This window comes from Oxyura jamaicensis, chromosome 3 (assembly GCF_011077185.1).
Source record: "Oxyura jamaicensis isolate SHBP4307 breed ruddy duck chromosome 3, BPBGC_Ojam_1.0, whole genome shotgun sequence".
Classification (NCBI taxonomy): domain Eukaryota; kingdom Metazoa; phylum Chordata; class Aves; order Anseriformes; family Anatidae; genus Oxyura; species Oxyura jamaicensis.
In genome coordinates, this window is record NC_048895.1 from 5448776 (window position 1) to 5466817 (window position 18042).

Here is an 18042-nt window from a genome sequence, read left to right on the forward strand (position 1 = left end):
ATTCTTCTATGTGCTGCCTATAAATCTCGGTGTTAACAGAATGGTAGGGCGTCTTTGATTAATGGTGTAGGGTGAGGGCTTTTTCTCAGCCCCCTCCGAGTCTTTGCTGCTACCAGGAGGGAAGGAGAAGGTGAGCCTGAGGAGTATGCCCAGATCTGTGGGGCTGGAAATTGATTTTCTGCTTCTGTTGGCTTGCAGGAAGGATATTGCTATTCTTCATTTTGCACAGTATCAACTACCATAAACTCATTTTATTGCGCTGTTCATTTATGGTTGACAAGAACAGTCTTGTGTCTGCACCTGGGAGCTGCTGCAGTAGGTTCAGGGCGATGTGCTGGGCAAGTCCTGCTGCTTCCAAAGGACGGAGTGGAGCTCCCAGACCAGGTGAACTGTATTCCTCATCTCTTTGGGCAGAGTCCCAGGTTTCAATTATTTATCAGCTCTGTTTAATGAAACTAACTAAAGTTACAGAGAATACGGATCAAAATGCAGATTGGGGTTTATTGGTGGTTTTTTGGGGAAAGTAGTCCTAAAGGGATGGACAGAGGTGGAGAGGGAGGAAAACAGCGATGGCTGTGATGATGCTGGGAACTCCTGTTGAATATATTGTCATGAGGTGCTGTGTGGTTGGTTTCTTCTCCATTCCTCCATGCGCTTTACATTAATCTTTCTGTTCAAAAGTAGAAACAGAGACTGAGATAACTGGAGTGACAATAAGGATCTTGCTTTCAGCGAGTGCTCATGAAGAAATCAGTTTTTAAGGTGACTTTAAAACTGCAGGGTTTCAGGGATTGCAGTAGTTCTGTCTATTCCCCTTTTTTTCTTTAGCGTACGTTATAAGTTATGGCTGCTTACTGGCTTTTTAGTTTTCTTTTTCTCTTTTAAATGCGCTTAGATTTCTTTTGTTTTGTTTTTAAAGAAGTATAAGGGAGTATATGCAGCAAAATTGTCTCAAGTGTTTGGAGCTTTTAATAACATGCTTCATCCCACGGACAAGAACATGTCTTTAAGTTCTTGAGTTCAAGTTTTGTCTGGGCATGAGACCAAGGACTGCAAATTTACATCCAAATTTTATATGTGATCCTATGTTAAACACATCCAGATGGTAGGTGATATTCTAATGTGAACAGCCTGCTTCTCCTCCCTCTGCTGCCTTGCAAGAAGTTGCTGACAAGTCTTTCTGACAGTCTTTTTTGAGTAAATGAAATCAAGTATACTGAAGGTCTTTTATAGCAACAACCCCTGAGAAAGGTTAGACTTTGCAGTGTTCCCGCAGAACATTTTTTTCCTACATCGCTGTGATTTTGGTTCATCCTGGATACAAACTCTCATCTAAATTATGCAGCTGAGGTGATGATATTCTAGTTCATTGGAAGCATGTGGAAATTAAACATTCTTCTTTTACGACCAGAGTATAAAAGAAACTGAGTCTGTCTTTGTCAAAGATAATTTTGTTTGTTTTCATCTGATTGCCCTGATCTTACTGCACTTGAGCTCTTTAACTCCTTATGTCCCCGAAGTTAACGTGGCACTAAGTTGGCTGTTGTACTTACTGCGGTCTATTTTTCAGGTGTCTGTTAAGGAGATGGATTTAAATCACCATGATCATTGATACCTAGCAATTCACAAGCGAATGCTCTCCTTGGTAATGCAGGCTTCTTGGCTTGACTTGGTTTATTCACCAGGTGGGTGGGTCAGCTCCTGTCCCAGCTCCCTCGTGCCATGCAGTCGTGAAGCCGCATCTGTCTTTAGTTGTCCTTAGGTGTGGTTCTGGATGCGGCTTATTTTCAAATGGCGGTTTGCGTATGTGTGCTGTGAGACCGCAGAAAAGCTCCGTATTTGTCGCCTGCAGAAGTATGTGCAGCCATGTGGAAGCAGTCCCTTCCAGACGCTGATCAGCTGGGTAGCCAGGGTACAACTTTTATTTGAAAGAAGTATGTGGTAACATGAATCTACAGAACTATTTGAGAAGAGATGCTCCGAAGGAAAACATGAACTGTTTCCTGATGTGTAATGGTTGGTTGGTTGCGTAGGAAAAGAGTTCTCCAGGAGTGTTACCAGTCGCTTCACAGAAATGTAGCTATTGTCTAAAATTATTCATTTTAGAATGGCACTTGCATACGGTGGGCTTTTACTTCAACTTTGCAAGTGGTTATGCCCCAAAGCCTGAAAATGATGTTCACTGCTGTCAGATCTGCAAAAGCCTCTACCAAGGGAAAGGTTTCCATCCACCCAGAGAAACAAGCTGCTGGCAGGACAGGTGCAGAGCTCAGAAGCTCCTCCGAATTTACACCGCATCGGCAGGACGCCCTGGCTGTTTCAGGTGTGCAGCAGCTCCTCAGCACCTGCAGGACCTGAAGTTCCACAGGCAGGGGGTAAAACGTGCTCTTTGAACCCAAGCACGGGGTTGTTCACACACACGCAAACGACTTCTAACTTGAACAGCGTGTTCTGCGTACATAAATAAACATGGCCCTGTAGGGTAATATTCTCAATCTGTTGTGCAGGACTGTAAATGTCTTGTATCAGCAGTAATTAGAGACATGCATCGTGCCAGTTCCAGGTTTCAGCATTGCCAGCTGTCACCTTCACAGCCCAAGCACGGTCTGTACCGAGACCAGCTCCTGGTGGGCTCTGAAGGTTTGCTGAGAGCACGACGCCAGCTCCAAAGAGTTAAAATGCTGTATATTTTCTGGAGACAGGACACGTGCAACTCTTGCTGTCAAAGTGGAACTATAACGCGTTGACACCAGTGTGTCATTTCTCTGACAGAGGGATCTGTACCAAAGGAATAAGGGTTTATTCATTCCTGTCCTCTCGGGGTGACATAGCTCAGCCTGTCAATTAATAGTGACTTTTCAGTTTGGAACTAATTCATACTGATTTAATTCAAACCTGAGCCTGCAGTTAGCTCGTCAAGCTCAAAACCATGCTAGAACTCCAGAAAGTTAGGCTTTTATGATGGGAAGTAGAGAAATCGAACGTATAATACACAATGACTTGTGTAATAATTCAGGGGGCACCTCACCGCTTGCAGTGTGCGGAGCCGTCTGCGGTGGCTTTTCAGGAGCTCAAAAGGTAGCTGCCCTTCTGCTGCTGCTCCCTGCAAGCTTTCCAAGCTAATTCACACCACTGCAAGAATTGGTTTGATTCTCTTTCCATTAACTTCAGGCCATCTGTACTGCAGCTTTTGTGTCACTCGGTTTGCCTCCTGGAGCAAAGATAGAGTTAAATTCAGTGGGGTCAGAACCACGCAGGCAGGGAAGCAGGCTGCGTGCACAGCGTGGGGCTGGCCGGCTGGGATTTGCCCATGTGGTGGCAGGAGAGGGTGGGTCGGGGAAGGCCAGAAAAAAAAAAAACATACACTTAAAAAAAAAAAAAAAAAAGATCTAAAATAGCATTATCTGCTCATTCTTCTCTTGTATCTGTCTTTGCTCTGTCTCCTGCTGTGAAAGATTTACTGGTTTGCCGTGCGCGAATGTCAAAGTAAAATTCCTGTAAACCTTTATTAACTGGAAGGAAGTCTGTTGGACTGGAAATTAGAAGACTTGGCCTTGGTTTCCAGACTAGATACAGACTTCCTAGGTAAGCGAGAAGGGTTCACGTAACCTTTCTTTGCTTCAGGCCTTGATCTCGAATGTGCCATTGTTATTCCTTCCCTTCTCTCTTCCTTCATGCCTTGCCTGAGCTGATACCTCTTTGAGACAGCCCTGGAACGGGTGTAACCAGGGTCTCATGGAGACCTTGAAATCATAACTTCTAACAAAAATCAAAGTTGCATCCAAAAAGCAGAGAAGCCAATGACTTTCTTGGAGAGTAGACTCTATTAAAAAGTTTACAGTTATTTGACTGCCAGTGAAAAAACAACTTTTCAGCTTTTTGTGAGGTGTGGGAGTACCATATGCTAAACTGGAGCTCATCATTCGAAAATGTCAGAAAGTATCTTCTAGGTTGTTTCTAGTTCGTGGGTTTTATTTGTGTTCTTGTGTTCTCCACTTAATCAGTTGGTGGCCAGTTAGCACCAATGCTCGTGTGCTGGCAAACTCCTGCCTGCATTTTGGCTGTTTGCTTAACGCTGCCTCGACGGTTAGGCGGGTCTGATAGAAAAGGCGGTGATACGAACGGAGCAAATGGAGCTTTCCGACAGTTTCTTCACTGCTTTTGCTGCTTTTGATGACAATTAAAAATACAGCATTTATTTTTGTATTCGGTAGTCACAGGAAATAATTGTTCTCAGTTATTGCTGAGAAGTGAAAAAGCTAAGGCACCAGCAGGAGCCAAACAACCTCCCGGCACTGCTGCCCTCCGAGCGGTGTCTGGCACAGGCTTTGCTGACGAAGTCTTGCTAGGCACTGCATCTACCCTCATCTTAATGCAGCAGGACTGCTGCTTGGCATCTAACACTCCAAGCAAGCGGTGAGCGGTGCAGCTGGACCATGAAGTGTTAGTTGTAGAGCCACCAGGTGATAGCGCCTTCACTGCTGCCTCACTGCTAAAACCCTGAGTGAGGGAATTTCTGGCATTACAACGCGTCCAACTAAAGAGGGATTTGGAGCAGATGCTTTTGATCTGGAAAATCTGTGACAAAAGATTTTGAGGATGGAACATTGCTAATGCGAGGCTGATGTTGGGCTTGAACAGGTCGTTGGCAGCTGTGATAGGAGGAAAGAGAAAGGCTTCAGCTGGTAGTGGGGAAAGGACCTTGCAGTGGCATCTCGCAAAGCAGCTTGCCTGGGAATACGCAGAGCAGATAAATCATGAATTTTGGTATCCTGTGGGGAGGGGCAGCATGGTGCCAAGCCTGTGCTTGGAGCAAAATTCAGATTAGTGTTAGTGTTGCGGTTTCTCAGCAAGGTGTGCGTATGTCTAATGTCTCCATGATGCTGTAAATGGCCAAATTAGGTTTTATTTTGTTAAATTAACTCAGAGCTGGCTAAGAAGGCTAACTGGCCTTCTGTGGAAGGTTAAAATGTGTACATGAGCAGTCCTGCCTGGTGTAAACCAACACACTTGTGGAGGGAAGAACTTCTCCCTCCCGTGGTGTGGAGGCTCCAGAGGAGGCTGGTGAGTAACCACTTCATGCAAACCACCAGCAGATAACAACTGGGTTTGCTGACAGCTACCCAGGCTGGATTAGCAGTGATTGCCTGCAAGCAAAGAGCTGTGACTCACTCACTGTTCATCTCCTGAGCCTTCGAATTTCCTCAGAATGTTCCTTGGAGTTAGGCTTTAAAAGAACTATTCATAATTATCTCTGGGTATCTCCTTCTTAAAGCTTTCCTAAGTCTGCAGGCACCCAGCAGCCCTGACTCTCCAGAATATTCCCATGTTTACTGGGAGGGTGTGTGTGAGGTGAGTTAAAAGGGTTTGCTCTAGCTAAATTCTTGCCTTGATACTACTCAAAGTAGTGTTTCTTTGTTGTTGTTTTGTTTCATTGTTTTTACAATGAGCATTTTCTGTAACTTTTCTGATATCCTTCTGCTGGAACTTGGAGCATTCTCCCCAGCATTAACTTTCCCTTCCAGTTTTGGCTCTGGGATGCAACGCAATCATTTTAGCTCTAAAGATTGCTAGGGGTCAAAGACAAATGATTAACCAGAATCAACGGGTGTTCCTGGCTGCCTGACTTACAAGCTGTCCCATCCTGAATTCACTGCAAAGTATTCCTGCTTCCTTTTCATCTGGGATAGCACTTCATGATCGCTGTTACCAGATGACTCCAAGGAGAGTGCTGTGAGTGGGTCCACCTCAGGAGAGGGGGGTTATGTGTGACTAATGAACCCCCTTATGCAATTGGAAGGCAAAGACTGAGCTGCTTGATTCAAGGACAGAGAGCCAGTACTGGAAACACTTGAGTTTCTCACACGATGCAAACAACCCCAATTAACAAGGATCTTCGTCAGCCAAGGCAATCCATCTGACCCTGACTTTGCACACTTACCTCCTTCTTTAGACTCCAGCAAAGCGCTTCAAAAATACTTCATGCTATGCTCAGCAAGATTGAGGAAGAGACGGCTGCCCCTAGCATTTCTTGTCCTCTTGTGTCCTTTTTCACCTGTCACAAGCAATCAGGATGTTACAGTGCTGAAGTCGGCAGTGAAGATGCTTTAAGGCCCGCGGTTCTGATCGTCCAGGAGCAGAGACTGCATAATGTGCACCCTACCAGTGCGCCGTTACTGTCACACATGGGCTGAACCGAAGGCTTTTTACAGACCCCTTGCACCTTGTGAGAGGTACCTTAACGGTTTAAGACCTGAAACATAACTTCATATGTTGTTTTTTTCCTTCCTTTTCCTTTAAATGCCTCCTTATGATTCTATCTTCACGTGGTACTTGAACTTCTGCCAAAGCATTGCTACTAATTCTGTAGAGTGTACACAACCTTGAGAGATGGCACTTCATCACATATTTGCAAGACGAGATTTTTTGTCATGGGCTACCTTAACGGGCTTGCGGTTTCCTTCAGGTTAGGGCCAGTCACTGGGTTTGCTGTATTTTTTTCCTTCTTTATTCAGTTTTTCTCGTCAGCACGTCTACATTCTTTCTATTCACAAAAGCAGCACGTTGCTTTTCAGTTTGAAAACATCGCATAATGTACGTAGTGGTGATTAAACAGGAAATATCGGAGAGGGAAGGAGGCTTGGAGAAAGCTTGGGGCGCCAAATGAACCTCTTTTTATTTCCAAATTCGTGCTTTCCAAAATATCTAGGCCTTGCATCTGTTTATCTGACACATCAGTCTGACAATAATTTATCTGACACATCAGTCCGACAATAATTTGCCTGGGTATTGTTGATGCAGATTGGTAGTGAGTCAATACCATGGTTTCTCTGCCCTGTAACTTGTTCTTAAGGAGAAGGGGTGGGAGGAAAAAAAAAAAAAAAAAAAAAGAGGGAAGAGTTTGTGAGTCTGTTTGTATGTCCCCTCATGCTCTGGATTATTTAAACATCTCAGAGAATCCCACTGTGAATCTGGAGTGTTTGAGGCTGTGCAGCTTTGGGCCTCCTCGTACCCCTCATGGTTTTCCCAGAGAGGTTTGTGCTGGCTTTTCTCAGGAGCTGGAGGGAGCTCACCTGTCCTGGGGAGCTGTCCCTTGGCCCTGCTTGCAATGGCTGTAGTCCCTTCCCTTTGGGCTGCAAAGGGCTGGAACAGTGCTTGTCCAAACTGCCTTCTTCTTTCCCTTCTGCAGGGGACGACATACTATAGCATCGCGGTTTTCCTTTTGGCAGCCTTGGAAGAGGAGGGTGAGGAAGCTGGAGACCCACCCCTGCTTCCCCAGGCAGCTGTGCACCGTTGTGGCATTTGTGTGCATGGTGCAAACTCCTGGCCGCTTTAAAAATGAGTCAGATAGCTCTGCCATCTAGTGATTTATGGTCAGAGCGATCCTCTAACATAGGAGTTGGCTGGCCATCCCTGTAGGCACATCTGGTTTGACTCGCGTTCCCCTGTCGATAGCCCAAGCCCAGACAAGCAGCTTCCCCAGCAGTTGCGCGGAGGCGCGATGAAAGGCTCCGGCTTGGCTGCGGTGCGTGGCAAGCCCCGGTGTTGGTAATGGAAGCTGACAGTCGAACATCCCACTCCGTCTGCTCCCAATTTATACCTTGAGATTTATTGTCTCTTGAAAAGATAAAGACTTTGCAAAACAGAATTACTGGTTCTGAAAGCTGCAGGGGTAGCTGCCTTCCATACTTTCAAAGCTCAAAAGCAGAAGAAAGGTGTTTTGAAATGAAAGCAATGCCTTTTTCCCTGCCCCTCACTTAGGATTTTCAACTGTTTGGCTGATTCTAGCTTCAGGAACAGGGACTAACAGGTCTCTTGTTTTTCTACAGCCTGGACACGGGAGTTTTACTCATTCATAGCAGTAATAGATGCACAAAGTATCCTGGCCAGCCCCAGAAGCTCAGCTGTTTGGGGGAAGATGCCAGGAAGATTAAATGTGCTTTGGGTCCGTCTCTTAGGATTTGGAAAGCAGGGTCCAGCGAGGCTGGACAAATTATCTCGGGAAAAGATGATGGGGCTGCAGCAGACTGGTGGGATCTCCAGCAAGCAAGGCAGCTGTGGCTGGGAAACAGCAGAGGCTGCTTCTGGCTCATGCTGGAGCTGTTTGTGGAACTTGAGGAAAATGTTCTGGGGTGGAAGTTGGCCAGAAGGCTTTGTATGCTCTTGTGAAGCTTATATAGCTGGAGGTAGCCTAGGGCTGGTTCAGCTGTGGACTTAAGTCCCCAGCTTGGAGCTGTGGCAAGTGCTGGCATTTGTAAAGCAGGTGAAGCTCCCATGTGGTAGGCTTGAAGGAGACCTGCCGAGGTACTCAGCGCTGCAGGGGAAGGGAAGGGCAGCATTAATGCCTGAGGACCATGTATGCTATACATGGAGCAGCAGTTAGGGTGGGAAGGGTTGTCTGTTTTCAAAAATGACACAAGAAACTTAATCACTAATATTCTCGTAAATACCTCGGTTCTGAGTCCTTACCTGTATGGCTGAGTTTGAAAGTTGGATTTGATGTGTCTTCATAATGAAAGGAAAAGCCCTGAAAATGAAAATCTATCAAAGCCAGAAAGAGGGAAATAAAAAGAAAAAATTGCAATGCTAAACTCTACTGCTTTTTTCCCCTCTAAAATGCAAAGAAAAAGCAAAGCCTGAAAAAGTAGCATCTGGATACAGATAGTTCAGAATAACAGCTGCGGTTTTTGCAACCTTGTGGGATAGATCATAGGCAGAGAATTGAAGACACAGGTATAAAAACCATCAGTTGCACAGAATGAAACTGAGGAATTTTGCATTTACTGCCAATGTGCAGAGCTGTTAATGCATGCACACCCATCTGAAACACCTAAAGCTCGATTCCCTTGCTGGAGGACACGGGTGCTGGGGAGAACAAACAAAACCCCAGCACACACACACACACTAGAATGACTAACCTAGAATTGCTACATGGCTGAGCAGGAAAAATATTCACAAAGGAGGACAAATGCTTGTCCAAATTCTTGAGTTGTGGAAGTGTCAGATCACTTTAGGAGAACCTGCTGTTTCTAGTAGGACAGTGTGCCTTCCAGCTCCATCGAGTTGCTTCTGTTAGGCTTAATTTGTTTATATTCCTTAATTGCCGACTGTTAAATAACTTGATCAAAAGTTTATCTGTTCTTCTTTAGGAAGCAAACAAAGATTATATATGTAATGTTTTTATCGGTAGAACAATCTCAAACATTTTTCCTCCTAGAAACCTTAGAACAAACAAAATCTGTGTTAAAAACAACTGAAAGATGTTTGTCAGCCCTGGTCATAACCGACTGATAGCTTTACCCAATCTCCTCTGCATTTCAGGAGAGACTTTGATGTATGGTTAGTAAATTTGCTTGCAAAAAAAATCTAGTTTTTCTGACAACAGATTTTGCAGAAGTAAAATATAAAGTCAGAAAAAGTTTATTCTTAGCTATGGACAGTTACTATGTGAAAATACCTTAAATTCTACTCCGACAGGGACATTTGGTACAGAACACGCTTTCTTACCATTAAGATGGTTTTACAGAAATTATGTTCTCAGACTACAAGCAATATATTGCTGCTATTTCATATTCTTCATAATATTCTTCTTGTAGGTTACAGAGATCATCCCCATGACTGCTCTCGTGCAGCAGTAACCCTGGAAGTGCACAGAGTGCTGTGCTTGTTGTGCTCAGGTGACTCGAATTTTCTATGAGCCTCTTGGGCAAATCAGCGCCCCTCATCCTTGGATCGCAGAAGATGGGAGCCTTGGGTTGATCCGCGTTGAATTCTCTTTGCTCTTGGTTTCAGGGGAGATTTGAATCAGTCCTATAGCGAGAGCAAAACAGGAAATCACTGATTCAAATAGCCAGATTTGTTGAGTAATTATTGAAATGTTGCCATCGGTCATTTAGCTGGAATTCTGTATGCTGTATAAATAGAAATGGTGAAAAGTATCCTGTTGCAGTGTTTAAATAAGCATGTTATTAGAAAATTTTAGGAGAAAGCATGAGGAATGTTGCTGAGCTGGCAACACAGCTCTGTACTTTCTATTTTGGGGGGGTGGGCGAGGCTCCTTGTTTTTCTTCCCTTTATCATGCTACTTGAAGGGTTCTGTTTTAAAGAGAAAAAGGAAAGGGGAGACCTTATTTGTAGAAAAGGAGATTTTCAAACAAACACTTGGTGAGGACTAGATTATGAAAATTCCTGAATTCTGTGGATCTCAAATCTTGAGTCTTCTAATCCCCATCTGTGCTTTGGGGTCCCCCCCCGTCCCCCCCCCCTCAGTTTCTCTTCAGATGTTCAGAACAGTTGTGCAGGGTAAGCTCTGTGGCAGGTCGTGTAGCTGAGGGGTTTGTGTGTGTCCCGCAGAAGAGCATGGTTGGTGTGCTAGAAGCCAGGGTTCACTTTCATCTGTAAAGAAAAAAAAAAATAAGAAAAATTTTTCTTTGGCTCTTTCAGTGATCCAAAAAATATTATGAAGTTCCTTTGGAACTTGACAACTAAATATCCACAATGGGATGTCGATTCTATGTGCCACATCTAATTTTGAAAATAACTCCTGAAAACAAAGCTAAGTCCCTCAGGACCTCATGCCACCTTGTAAGGGGACTGGTAAAATGGTAGTGAAATAGTTCTGCTAGGTGTTCATGGCTGATCTTGGCATGCGTGTTCATTAGTGGTTGACTAGTCGCGAAATTATCTAATGTTCCTAGCCCGTGCCTTGAAACAAGGGGTTTGTCTGCTACTAAAATATTTCCTTGTTTTTAAGCTCCCAAAGTTAGCAAGTGCTGTAGGACAACAAAACATGGGCTGCGCTGTTTTCTTTCCTTGAAGGTAGAAGGGGAGGAAAACAATAGACAGCTGTTTAGGTGACATTATATAGAAAAGTCTGAATTGACCAGCTGTAGAAAATGAGTAGAAATGGGCATTACAATTTAGAGTGAGGGTTGAAGCTGAATCCTTTCTATCTGCATGTTGCATCACTGACCTTTTGTCATCTGGCCAGAAAGGTGATAATGTGGTAGCTAATGATGAAGCAAAAAATTTGTCCTGATTTTTTTAAAATGCCATCCTGCAGTATTAATGTGAGCTGCCTTGTGAAAATCTGTCCCTTTTAACAATCCTGCTGACAGCTGTTTTCCTCAGCCCTTGATTCACGGCTCATCTGGTGACTGCCGATTGCCCTTACGGCCGCGCTGGCATTTCTGTTTCCATGGCACTGGTTTGCACATGGAGGCGGCGCTGGAGTGTGTGCCTTGCACGCTCCTCCTGAGTTAATTGTTCTCATCTGGGGCAGAGGTGTCAGGGCAGCTGCCTAAATGAAGTTTGCTGAGGATGAAGTATGAATCTGTAAACTTGACCTGCCAGTGACCGAGGACTTGCTGTGGTATCTCTAAATAAATAAATAAAAATGTAAAAGTAGTTTTGTCTCACCACAAGCTTTGGCTTGCCCTTTCCGACAGTATGGGTATTGAGCTGTAAGCGATGGGTGAAGTATTCCATTATCTTCATGATCTAGAAAATTAAACACCTGTTGTGAATGGGATCTTTTCCCCTGTTTTAGAGTCCGAAGTTTCAGTTTCAGCAATCCAGTTGATGGCACAATGCTACGAGTGCCGGCTCTGCTGCTTTGATGAGAGCAGCTGCTGTGCCGGGGGGCACATGCCGCCGGCGGGAGGGGATTAAAGCTTCCCAAATGGAGAGAGGTATTCGCTATGGATGCTTTGTACCTTAAAGTGTACCCCAAATCTTTCCTTCGATGGACAACTGCCTCACTCATTGTGAATATACACACAAATGCCTTCACTTGTACTCTCTAATTAACACACACTCAAAAAAAGAAAAGAAAAAAAGAAAAGAAAAAAAAAAAAGCATTTGGAAGGATTTCAGATTGCTCAGTCAGTAAGTCAGAAGTATTGGCTCTGCAGCAAATGAGACCTAAAGGCCGCCACTACGCATCCTCCCCAAAATGGGGAATGCATTGTCACTAGCAATTTATGCAAGGTTGAAAACATGCCTTACTGCAAAGCTTGAGGCACTTGGCACCCAGTGCACGGGACTCAGATGCTCTGGAAAGCTGTCTCTCAGTGCCTGTGCTCCCTGAGGTTCTCCATGCAGCAGTAAGCCGAGCTGCCATATGATTCCTTCCCAGGAAGGAGGAGATGAACATGGTGCTTTCCTGAACACCAGGGAGCCTGGGATAGCACTGGAGGTCAGCAGCACTCGGGAGGGTAACATACATCTCCACTGCACGGAGGACTGGGTCTGGGCCAAAAGAGAAATGGATTCTTGGCATGTGCCCATCTCGCTACCCAGCCAGCTCCCCAAGGTCACGCAGGATTGGTGTGTGCGGATGAAAGGGGCTTGGGACCAGCCTCTGCAATCTGGACTGGGATAGCTCATTGCGAAGACGTGCCCAGGCGGTTTGCCTGGCACCTCCCAGCAATTCTGGAGAAAATGGGGTGCTGACAACAAAATTGGACTGACTTTGACAATAAGACTTGTGCTTCCTTCCTGACTTGTGCTTCCTTCCTGCTTCTCCCAGCCTCATTTATTGTTTTATTTCAATTCCTCTACCAAATTAAGCAGATAAGTGCTGGCAGCAGCCTCTGTCTCTGCATCCCTGCTGTTCTCCCCCCTCAGCACCCGGGCAAAGGGGCTTTTCTTGGGATGTCTCTGGCTGGCAAAGCCTCCAGCACAACCTGTGCCTCGTGGGGCAGGTGGAACGGAGAGACAGAGATGCGCTGCCAGGGACCTCAGTGGGACCTGGAGAGGAAGTCTTGAGCATTGAAGTAAGAGTTTGCAGGTGCCAGAAAAGGGATTATTAGAAAAATCTGTCAGTAGTATTGTCTCCTCCACTCAAAAGTGCTAACTTTGAATTTTATTTTTTAAGAGGACATTTGATATGCCTTGTTCTCCTTGTGAGCTCACCCTATAGATATAGTCCACTTAATTGCAACGTGCTTAATTGAGACAGCCACTTTTACTGGGACATCTCCCAGGGAACCATCTTCACCTAATGATTATCAATGCCAATGGTTGTTGCCTAATCGGGTCAGTGCCGTAAATCCCGCTTAACAAGAATTGTGTTCAGTGAGTATCAAGTGACTAAACAGGTGTTAAAGAAGTGTGGGATGCCATGTTTAAACACAGAAAACCAAAACAATGCGAAAAGCAGTAGGTTGGGATCTCAAAATAGTAAATGCTATCTTTATCCCTTCTTTTCACTTAGTCTAGGGCTTCCTCTGGTAAGTCTCAAATCTCACTTGGAATTTTTCATCTTCATGGGGAGAGTGCTCCTGTGAATGAAAGCCAAGCTGATGCTTAGGGAGTCTGCACTGGTTCCTGACTGCTCTGATGAGGTTTGCTGCTCATGCAGGACTTCCCAAAGATCCTTAAATGCTTCAGGAATTTATACGTATTCAGAGATGTTGCTTAATGATAGTTGATATAGCGTAGCCGTAGAAGAGAGCAGTGTGCCCTGGAGCCACTGTTGGATAGCTGGATCCTTCTGCCACTATTGATTTAAGAGCCGTATGGTAATGCAGAAAGCCAATAGTGTGTAGTGCTGATATGACCCCTTATTTTCCAGGCGCTCCGCGAATGCTTGCGGTCCCTGCATCCTGCTGCTGCCTCCTTGTCCTGAATACAAATGGAAGCTGTTGTCTGGTTTTGTTCCCCTCTACAAATGCAAGCAGGCCAGAAGCACGCCTCCATTTCCCATGGCACAACTTCTCCCTTAATGGGGAGATTTATCGTGTCAGGATTCTGCTGTGCAAGTTGTGTTCTCCATTTTTGAGCTGATTGCGCCCTATAATCCCTATTGATTTAACAAAATGCAATTGTGACATATCTTGTGAGTATGCAGTAGTGAACTGAATTTGGGAGAGAAGCTTAATCATCTCTCTGTTTAAACAAAAAATAAAAGGAACAAGAGGTGCATATTTTCTAACAGCAAACTACAATTTGATATCTGATACAAATTCTAGGGTGTCACACAAACCTTTGCAGTGTGTGGATCTTCATGGTAGCAGTGAGTCTGCCCCACTGATTTCATGTGAAATGTGTACAGGTCTCCACGTGCATCTGAATAAACCAGCTAGCCGCGGTTGCTTTTCTTCCCCTTCTGTAAGCAGGCCTCTATTTCCTGAGCATTCTCATGGCCCCAGTTACTCTAACGCTTTGTTTGCAGACTTCTAGGTTTTCCCAGATATTTTCCTAGCAACCATGCCAGCTTTGAGAGTTGTCATTTTGTATTTGTTGAATGTCAGCTAAGGAAGAATCTCTGGACTTCTTTGGGGTCAGATCTCAGTATCTGTGTGAATTGAAAGGTGGATTTTTTTTTTTTTATTATTATTATTAAAGTTATCAGCCACAAAACTGTAGTGCAAAGAAGCACCATCCCTCTTTTCTTGATTCCGTTCCTGCTCTCTGTTAGACAGAGGCTGTAGTTCTGTCCAGCCCTTTTGTAGAGGTTAACTTTATTTTACCTCCCAGTCTGTTTTATGTTCCCTTTGGTCTTCAATAATGTAATGACTAACAAAGACCAGAGAAAAAATGCATGTTTTATTCTAGAAGGATATTTATGCATCGAATATCTCCACTGTAGTATAATAACTTACTGAAATATACTAAAACGTCATTTGAATTCTCAATTCTTCTACCCCCTTCTCCCTCATTCTACGCACTAATTTAATGGATCATTAGGAGTTTAAAATAGAAGTAGCTCTACATTCTGTTACACAGCAAGCTGGGTGTCAGAAGATATTTTGGAACTCGCAGGAAGCAAGGCTGGTTGGTGTTATAGCAGCTACTTCATTTTTGCTGTGCTTCTCTAGCTTCGGTACACAGCCACCAGATGCAGAGGGACAGGTTGCGATACATCTTTAATAGGAGCCTTACTTAATATTGCAGAACTAAAAACTTCCATAGGAATGGAAGAGATGTTACTGGCACGTATTCACAGCGTCACGCAAGGTATATGCCTGAGCTGGGTGAATTTCCATTCTGGCACAAGAGCGAAATCTATGTAACTTAAAATACTGCCCTTGTAAATCACTGAGTTACTCAGCTTCTTTTGATAGACTTCTGAAATTTCACACTACTTTTGCACTACTTCTATTTCATTAGTAGATAAAAAGTTCCAAGCAAGCACAGAATGTAGTCCCTGTTCAGCAGTTACAGCTGCAGAGGGAGAGGCCAGCAAAACTCATCCTTGGGGTGAGCCCCATGCGGTCGTCCGAGCTGTGGGCTCCAGCTGCTGTGGCTCGCAAGCCCAGTGGCCTCCTTGCCAGGCTTTCTGGTGGCACTCAGTATTTCCAGCCCACTGTATTCACTGTTAGAGGAAGGTAAAGGTTGCAAACCTCTCTCTGTACCAGAGCCAGTCTTGCTCAGGCTCCTCGAGCATTTAGGAATGACAGTTACAGAGCCTGGCACTATGTACTGGCTTTCTCATGTTTTTCTCTTATTTTATTCCCCAGTGCAGTAGGTTCTCCATTCTTTCTGTGGCCTGGGTCTTTTCTAGCAGAAAGCAATTCAGTCTGCCCCAGTGATTGCAGTAAGTCCTTATGCATTACATCAAAATACTCCTTTCCCTGCTTACGCCTGCAGCGTTTGCTTATAGTAGGAATAGTTTGGGTTTGACTTGTTGCCTTTGTTAATTGTGAGATGACCAGCGAGGGAGTGTGTTTGGGGAGAGGTGAGGATGTGGGAACGACAGCGCAATTCTCCAAGAACTCTGCTGTGTTATTTGCACAACCCACAAAATAACCTCTTAAAATACGCAAAAAGGTCAGGGAGATAATGGAAGGATTTAGCTACCTGGGCACCAGTGGCTGTGATCCATTAAAAAGGAAATAAAATGGGAGCTAAGTGCGTGCTGCTAGCCTTGGCTTGCTTCCTAACTCAAAACATGTGTGAACTGGCAAAGGAGAGAGCAACGCTAGTAATTCAGAGAATAATGAGTGAGGATGTGAGACCAGAAGTGAAACAGCTGTGAAGGAGCTAACAGAAAATAAAAGTTTAACCGAGCGGATGCTAAACATACCTGAAAGATGAGACTGAAGCAATGAATTCAGAAGAGGTATAGAGGAATGAGAAAGAAATATGTATTAGCACCAGAGTCTTTCATATAGATACTGAGAGTAGCTCACTGCTAGATGTCGAGTTCTTTGAAAAATTTGCCTAAATGGGAACTAACTGAGCCCTTCTGAAATTTTGGTCCCAATGGTGAGTATTGAATGCTTGGAAACCCTGGCCATGGGTGGGATAAGAACTCTGTAATTTATTCCAAGTCTGAATTCTTTCTGTGCCAGCAGCCATCCTTTGGGGGCACAACGGGCTTGCTTTAATCCCTCCCATCATGCTGCTATGGCTGCCTTTCGATGTTAATGGCTGTCTTGCTTTGCAACTTATTTTAAGGGGTTTGGATCTGCTGTTGGTTCCCATCCTAGAGGACTGATGCAGTTTAATTAATCCAAAGATCAAAAACTATTTTTTGCCTGGACTTTTCCCTTTGATTTTTTTTTTCCTGGCTTGACTAAGCCAGTAGGAAACATTCTCATCAACAGAAATCTGATCACACAGGTCCCCCCCAGCAACATTGTGCTTCTGTAGCAGGAGAGAGGTGATTGACGACAGAAAAAATAACAAACAAATACGGGGAAGAAAACCAGAACAAGTCCTCTGCCCCCAAACCTTCCTTGTCAGAGCTGCGTGTTTTGGGACCGTGCGGATCAGTGAGGAAGTGCACTGTGTGATTAAAGGAAGGAAACCAGCTGTTCAGATAACTAAAATAAAGCCAAAGAAAACAGATGAATAGGTAAACAGAAGAAAGAAAGAATAGGTGCAATTAACGTGTAGCAATAACAAATCATGGGAATGGGACGTTATTGGTGCTTGCTGGAAGCAAACACAGAATGAGAGGAAGATGGGGGAAAAGAGAACTTCTCCTTCCCGCCAGCCTGATGTGTCTTCCAGTCAGTTGCTCTTCAGAAAACGTGGAAGGATTTTGGCACCCAAAAATAGGTCTGGATTTTCTGTATTATTCGCCCTTGTGTTACAGGTTGTGCCCGTTAATGGGTCCCACTGGCACCAAATTCCATGCTGCCATTTTCAGAAGGCCTCAGTCTGTGAAGGGAGGGGGATTTCTTGGAAATAATCTTCAAGTGGGTCCTGAGCTGGTTTGAAAATGTAGCTGGTCAGGATCTTGTCAGATTTGCGTGCTTGAAGACTGGTATTTGTGGTCTGAATGGTTTTATGAGAATCTAGTCGCAGTGAAGATATGCTGTAATGTTTTTGGGAAATCAGTATTCTTTATAGACACAGTGTTTTATGACTTGTAGTTTTCTGTACTGCCCTCCTTCCTGTAGCTTAGAAGTATTTTGACCTGCTTCTGTGGCAGTGACAGTGCAGAGCCCCACGTTCCTCGTGTTCTCGGTTTGGTGCTTGCTGGTCAATGAGAACCAGACACTTAGAACAAGAAACTTGGGTGGTTTAGTGGCCGCGCTAAAAGCTAATGATGGAAGCCCAGTGTGTTATGTGGCCAGCGAGCTGGGTTATTCTTCTGTCTTGAAAGGTGTGTCAAATTAAGTTCTGGCTTTAGGCTTTTGGATTCAGTTCCTCCTTTCTCAGGGAGATGAAGTCACTGACTTGAACTAGTGAGCCTCGTCGGGTTGGATAGAATAGCTGAAGTTCTCTTTTCTTGTCAGGATGCCGTTTTTGCACATGCTTTATAAGCTGGAAGGTAAGTAAATCAGCTGGGGGCATACTGGGTAGCAGGCGGCAGTAGAAAGGCTCATTGCTGGAACCGCTGGGCAGAATCTGCTGCTGTAAGGTCCAGGCTCATCTTCGCCACCCTGGAATCCCCTGCAGGGAAGGTTTGAACACCTTGTTAGGTACAGCTCTGAAGATGCACTGGAAGCAATTCTTTTTAATGGGGATAAGCAGCAATTAGAAGTTAATTGTCTCTCTGGTAGATGATTAACCTGCAGCCTTCCAGATAGCCTTTCCATGCTTCCGATAGCATGTGTAGCTTACGTTTAGTCACGAAAATCCAGG

At 44.5% G+C, this 18042-nt stretch overlaps 1 protein-coding gene across 12 annotated transcripts in view; it reads left to right on the forward strand.

Annotated features, from left to right (window-relative positions):
* Nucleotides 1-18042, forward strand: part of PLCB1 (phospholipase C beta 1) — a 378680-nt gene that overhangs the window by 57005 nt on the left and 303633 nt on the right. The window lies entirely within an intron of this gene.